The sequence below is a fragment of the Conger conger genome, chromosome 7 (genome assembly GCF_963514075.1).
Source record: "Conger conger chromosome 7, fConCon1.1, whole genome shotgun sequence".
NCBI classification, from domain to species: domain Eukaryota; kingdom Metazoa; phylum Chordata; class Actinopteri; order Anguilliformes; family Congridae; genus Conger; species Conger conger.
This window is the reverse complement of record NC_083766.1, coordinates 22,837,380-22,845,231: the sequence shown is the minus strand read 5'-3', so window position 1 is coordinate 22,845,231 and position 7,852 is coordinate 22,837,380.

Below are 7,852 nucleotides of genomic sequence, written 5' to 3'. Positions count from 1 at the left end.
ATCAGGTGTGCGAGTTCCTGGTTACAACAAAAATGTTCTGGCAAGTGGGTCCCAAGGACTGGAGTTGAGAAACTTTGGTTTAAACCAATGCTGGTCTTGAAGAGCCACATGGTGTGCTGGTTTTCCTGGTTATTCGGCACTTAAATGTTCAATGAAAGCAGTTGATTACACAGTTATCTCAACTCACCTGGTTTCTGAATTGGTTGCTGCTATTAAGGCAGAAGCAAAAACCTGCAGCTCTCCAGACCAGGAATGAAGATCACTGGTTCAAACCAAACCTTATCTACTAGCTAGCAAGCTTGTAAGCTACTATGAATATGAGGCTATCCAAACACTGCTGGTTCAGAATCACAAATGAAATGTCATCCTCCAAATCACACAGCTTGTGAATTTACACACATTTTTTACAGTCATGGCAAACAGCATTTCTGGTTTTCGTTTTTGTCACACAGTGGACATAAGTAATGTTCAATTTTAGCCACTTCTGTCAACAAGTGAATCACTGGAATGCTATTGAATTGCTGACAAGAAACAGTTGAGTTATTTTACAGAATGCAGAAGTGCTTCGCGCACGCAGCCCATTCTGACGACCAAGGCGACTGCCCACATTCGCCCCGGTGTTCTGGGATGCGTGGGACTCAGCAAGCAATGATTCCGGCCCAATCAAGAAAAGGGTATGCATTCTGAGAATCATCCTGGGGTCTACACTTTTTGGAACAGGGCAATCATTGCATTTCTCATTTCTTAACTTCTCAAGGCCGGCACAATTCGGTATTGAAAGACACTTCAATCTTCGAGGCAATCAAAGAGCAGGCGGGTGTTTCGTGCCTGTTTATGTTTACGGAGTACAATTTATCTAACCCATTGTATGTTACAGGAACAAGCCTACAGAAGCTCCCTAAAGCTTACCTTCGCTATAAATACATCACTGATTTCACATGTTGACCTTGTTTGCATCTCACTGGGCATACAGTACTAGCTTGAATGTCTGTCAATTTTCGCAAGTGCTTGCCACTCCGTATGCTAAGAGAGCCTAGCCTTGATAGACGGTATGGATATGTGCGACCTCATGTCATTTCAGTTTGAAAATTCACATCAGACAGACAGTGAACAAATTAACAGAACATCCAGAATTCTTGTCTCGCACTTTTCTGAAATGGATTTCAGTCTCTAAATCGACCAGTCCCGGCTTTTTCGAAAAGAGGCCAGCAAGTATCCTGCAGGCCTCTAGGCATGCAGAGCTGAGAGGAGCCCAGCCATTTTCTGCCTGTGTTGATCACCTCCACTTTCCAGGAGTCTTTTTTTTTCGGTTTGAAACAGGTACATCGATCCAGCCCAGTCACCTCCAAGCACCGGCCTGGGCTTCACGGTATGCTGTGTGCCTGCAGGACCCAGGCTGACAAGGCCTCTGATTCAGCAGGCGGATGTTCACGGAGCTGATCACAAGATGGCTGCAAGGACAAGGAGGTGGGGAGAGGTGGGCTTAATCTCTTCCCAACCCCCCCGGGCTTTCGCTCTGCCAAAGTTTTCCTCTTCATCTCGCCTCTGTTCTAGTCCTCTCCACTCGTTTCTCGGCCGTCAGCGGGCACTTTAAAGATTTACACGCTTAAAGATCTCGGCTCTCCTCCGAGGTGCCTTCTCAGAGGGCCATTCTGTTCTGAGGTGTTGCCGGGGAACGCCGGACGAAAATAGATCAAAGGAAAGGAAGGGGAGAAGAATGAACTGAAGAATGTAGGAATGGAGCGAACCTCACATAGGACATCGCATTGTTGTTTACCCGCCAGCGATCTATTGATCAACAAGAATGTTATGGACAAAAAATATTTTCTTAAATTAAATGTTTAACCTCTACATTTTTATGTTTGAAGATGCCGAAGACAAGAAAAGTATGAGTAATTTGTGTTTGGGGGAGACAATCAAACACTCACCAGGTTATGGTTTCTCATTGATCAAAATATTGTTTATAAATCTCAAGCTGTTGCTCTGGTAACACACTGCCATTGCAGTTTGAAGTCTATGTAATGGTTTTGGGTTTTTTCCTGAAGTACCTGTACATAATGTGATACATTTCAAAGGCAGCAATGAATGTAGAATACTGTGTGTCATAACAATGAACAAGTGCTAATGCTTCCTTCCAACCACCCACAAACATAATGTACAATGTTGATGAAGGATTATGGGTCGAAACTGCACTGATAGGAACAGTACATTGTGGGCCAGTTTCACAGACACAGATTAAGCCAAATCCAAGACTAAATTTAGTTTTTCAGATTCTCCATACAAAACTCAATTTAGTCCAGGACTAAGCTTAATCTATGTCTGTGAAACTGGCCATTTAAGACATATCTTACACTGTGCTGCAGAGAAAAAGGGGCGCTACTGAGTACTTCATTTGTCAATTGAAGCAGTTCATTACTGTTAACTCACCTCACCTTCTGGTGAAAGAGAAGACTCTGTGGCTCTCTATAATGTTATAATTGTTATAATATAATTAATCCTATACTAACCAGGGGACAATCCACCCTGGAGCAATGTGGGGTTAAAGGCCTTGCTCAAGGGCCCAACAGCTGTGCGGTTCTTATCGTGGCTACACCGGGGCTTGAACCACTAAACCCCTGCAGTGCATCTATTGTCAGTGATGTCAATGGCAGTCAGGTGAGGTGATCTCACTAGGCACTTCAGACTGCCGTTCACACAGGTATAAAATATATTACTAACACTCACCAAACTGTGTTTGTGATTGCTATGTTGGCAAATGTTATTGACAAATATTAATTGCATATAGGCCCCTGTGTCATGAACATTGCCTTTCATTTCCATGTCAAAAATACCACTTTTTGGAAAACATTTATTTGATTATATGGGTCATATGGTTGTGATTAATACTACTACTACTACTGCTACTGCTACTGCTACTACTACTACTACTAATAATAATAATAATAATAATAATAATAATAATAATAATCTTATTATTATTATTATTATTATTATTATTATTATTATTATTATTATTATAAGACTGCCAGTTTACACCATTTGCACTAAATTCCCCCTGCCTGAATGATCGGAACATCCTGTTTGGACTGCTCTCCTTTTCTTTGTAAATGATAGTACAAATAATTAATAAATACATTAAAATGAGAAGTTGGAAGCGCATTGTAGTGATTCGTCCAGCCATGAATCACACATACAGGATGATTACGCCGGAGGAGACATCCTGCTAACTCCAGTATTGTGATTATGTCCACTCTCACGGCTTCATTATGAACTGCAGTTTAGACGGAAAGGGACTTTAAAGATTATTACTATTTATTCATTAAATTTTTTTGGTTTAATATAATGACTTAACTTTTCCCTGGGATCTCATTAAACCTCTAAATTAAGTACGTATGCGCTTCCTTCTCTATATTCTCACTTTTATTTAATTGCACCTCAATAATTGCACTTTCCTCCCGTTCGTGAAATTGATTTTTTTTTTTGGAACTGAGATATTCCTCTTTATCATGTTCTGGGAACGTTGCTGCTTATTATAATTCTTTTTCTTTTTTTTTTGTTGATAATTTTAATTAAATATATTGGCACCTTTTGCGCATTGGGTGCAGTATAAAATATAATATTGATCTTTAATCTACAGAATCATTTGAGATATATGTAATGTATTTACAGATGTATTATTACCCTGCCCTATTCCAGGCCTTTTTGAAAATTAAAAACATATAACCCTTTAAAGTGTGAGATCACTGAATCGGCATTCATTTTATCTCACCGTGTGAATCCTGATCTCACAATCACTAACGGTAACTGAAAGAAGTAATGGAGACTCATTTCACATCAAAACCTACTCTTCAAATGGTGTCTTCGCGAATGCCGGGTGGAATGAAACTGGGTTTTGTTCAGAGCTGGTGCTGTCGGTCACATTCTTCTGCGGCCATCGCAGATTTGTGCAGATTGATGGTGCTTCGCACCACTCGCCTTGACGCACAAAATATGTTTTCAGACCGGAGGCCAGCGCTCGGGAAACAGAAACGCCTTATAATACCCCTGAGAGGTTTTGACGGGAAATGTGTTTTTATCAAAGCGTCTGAAACACCACAATTCCGACTGATGTGCAATAGAGAGACAACAGCATGTGAATTTTCAAAATATAATGCTCCCAGAGATTAAGACTGATACCAAACAACAACTGGCTGTCGGGGCAGGATGTACAATTTCAGCTTAATAAATTACTTCTCAGTTCAAACTGAATGTCGCTGCAGATTCAAATCTCAGAGACGCCAATTCTAATTGAACTGGGGGGGATTGGGAATGTTTGGCAAAATGGCTATTTCATCAGAAAAACAGGACCTCAGAGAGCAGTTTTCCTACTCAAATAGAGATGGATATCCCTCAAAATGTCCATATTCACAGTCAGTTAACAGTAAAACAACACAAAATTGGTGAGTACCATTTTTTATGATTCTGGCTCAAATTAAGCATGGTTTGAAATCTGAACACATAGCCTACTGCAGATTAAATTGTATATGGGTGGCTTTCTCGTACCTTAAGCTCAAAGCGTTCTTTTTATATTCCGTCTTGCCAGGAGCAGATGGCTGACATAGATATATCACTGAGACTTTCGCTCCATCTTTTATCTTAGATTGTTTCCGGCCAATCATTCTCTGAGTGCAATGTTCCAAACAGGTGACTGCTCTACCTTTGAAAAAGACCTGAGAATCTTTTAACATAAATCGCCACAAGACAATAAATATTGACGTGCCTGTCCTTCAGTGAAATATGGTTCAACCACCTCTCCGGCTGTCTCAGCCAAAGAGGAACAGGCAAATGCCCTGAACTTTCCTCACCGTTCCATAAGCTACATCAATATTAAAAGACTGGGGGCAGCAGGGGGATGGAATATTGGTGCAATATCGCCACCTATAGGCACAAAACTGAATATTGGGACGATTGGAGTGCTCTGCAATCAGTATTCAATACAAAATTAAATTACATTTAAATTAAATTAAACCCAAAAGACATTCACTCAGATGTAACGGTACAGCTAGGCAGCCTTTTAACGTACCAACATTACTTAGACAAGGGCCTAAATTAGAGAATTGCACATTATAGATTTAAGGTCCCTAATAATGATCCGAACCGTGGAAATCTAATTTGATATTTTATTTGTACTTGATGATTGTGATCCATAATAACTGACATTAGTGTTTACAAATTCAGTGCAAGGGCTATGTGGCGTCAGCTTCAGTATTTTAAAACAGTTTCTAATTGCTGTAAGGTTGAAAATGTGGTTAGGATTCAATCAACTTTGACGAGCAATTAAAAAGAAGAACATGTATGTCTTTTACAATGAACAAATACAGTTTTGTGAGTTCCGCAATGACTACAATTCTTCAAATTTGCGAAGAAAAAGTGTAATGCAAAGATAAAGACAGATATTAATTGCATATATGCGTCTTCATCTCTAGTATGTCATAATTAATTTCCGTAAATAGGTTTGTGGTTATTCTGAAGCGGTGTTACACTGAGGTGTTCCCATAACGCGTCTTGACAGAACTTTGACAGACCTGCTCAACACAGATTGGAAGAAGCCTGCTGTTAATTTAATCAAACTCCATTAAGAAAACAGCGACAAGCGATGTGACAAACAAAGTGAATTAGCGAACGCCTGTTGCAGAAGTTAACATCGCCCCGTCGAGCCGGAACAAGAGCGTGATTACCTGTCATAGCTGGGGACCAGAATCTTTAGCTCGGCAAACTGATTATATCTCTTATTATGCCAAATGGACAGAGAGAGAGAGAGCTACAGTTTGAAAGCCCCCACAGCCATAAATTACACGAGCAAAGGACTACATTTGAAACGTGATAATTAATGACTTCAAAGCATCCTGTATTTTTGAAATGGCCCTCTAATGCATACCGATCAGGCAGGACAGAAACGTGCTCAGATCCAGAGCGCGTGTGGTAAGTGATGGAATTTCCTTCGAGCACTTTTCAACTTCTCAAAATAAAACGGGGGTGGGTAGCAACAGTTCTTACTCAACATTAGTCGAGTGAGCAACAACGACCAACAACGAACCAAAAACTGATTTCAGCTGTTCACTTCAAATCTACTTACCGTAGTTAAATCTGGTGATTTCCGGCAGAAACAAATGGGCTTGTCTCGTTTTCGTAGTCCTCATTTTAAGAAGAGCATTATGTAATCTGTCCTAGTTACACAGAGTCTCCAAACATGGTCCCTCGTAAGTGTTGTTTTTAAAAGTGATGAAACTTGGGGTCAGCCGTAATGGGATCTCGGTTTGTTTGGACATTATTGAAAATGATAGCTCGAGGTTGACCATTATAGGACTTGGGTTGGCCGGTCATTATTAAAAATGATAACTTGGGGTTGGCCATAATGGGACCTGAGTTGCCCCGTCATTCTTTCAAATGACAACTGAGAGTGTAATTTTAAGTGGACTGTCACCCTATCATTCTTAAGGATTATGATTAAGAGTCTGCTTTCATGGGACCATAGAGGCCCAGTCATTCTTAAAAATGATAACTGAGAGTCATTTCGCTGGACCTAGGTCACCAAGACATTTCCTTTGTTTTTACCTTACAAACTTGACTTTCTTTCCTTATGATTAACTTTTTTTTTCTCTTTTTTTATCCTGCTGGTATTCACAGGAGTGTAACTCATTTGTCTATTAACAAGCAGGATAACAATTTTTTCCTGCTGTTGAGTTTTCTTCCTTTTTCCGGTATTTTCCGGGGAGGTAAATGAGCACAAAGGGCATTGTACAAAATAAAGATTGATTCTTATGCGCCGTCTTGTGGTTTACTCAAGAAAGGGACAATATTCCAGAGTGCATGTTGGGATACAGAGAGTCAGGTGTCAATGGCATGCTGGTAACTGGTAAGGGAGGAATACATTTTATAGATCTGATGAGGGTATTCAAGGAACCGTTTACCAGGAAATATATGGCAGTAGACCTTTTTCGTGTTCAGGACCATGGCTGACACAGTACTGGATGGATAAAGGACAATCTTATAGGGGCATGATGGTGTTATATCACCATCATGCTTGAACAGAGGCTGTAGTTAAGACTGAGTTCAGACTGATGCAAGGTAGTTTGTGATAATCCGAGTTAAGACTGAGATTTAGGATTTGAGACTGAGACCAGATCAAGTCAATTTTGGAGGACATAGCATCATCTTTTTCAAATTATAACACTGTATTCACTATATGAAATGCGAACGCTATTTCCGACACTGAACCAGACACAAGGAATTTTGTTTCTGCTCAATCAGAATTCAGCTGCCTTCCCCTACTTCCCAATGGAAGGTGAAAAGTGTTCACTAAATATTTAAATGCGAAACCATATAGTATGCATTCAAATATTGCTGGTCATGCCACAATGAAAACAAAACATCCTTACATGGTTTGAGGACAAAATTAATAAATGTTACCAATCTTACCAATACTAGTACACAGACCTGGATCAAACGCGTAATTGTTTTGGATTCAAATACTTTTCCTACGCTTTACTGAGCTTGTCTGGTGTATTGGAACCTATGACATACTCTCAAAAAGTGCAAACCCCGCCATTTGGTCTTCTTGGTTGAATCAGTTGCACCAGGCAAGATCAATTCAGCACAGAAAAGTATTTGAATCCAAAACAGTTACGTATTTGACCCAGGTCTGCTGTAATATTGGCAATTGGCAAATTGGCAGAGATGCTTTGTCACTTACATTGGATCTCATCTAGGCACTTCGTTTAGACAGCTTGGTAACTGTCGTGTTATTTATTTTTTTGCCACCTCTCTCTATTGTTTAAGTATAAAATAGAAACCTGCTCAGTTATTGGCTGGC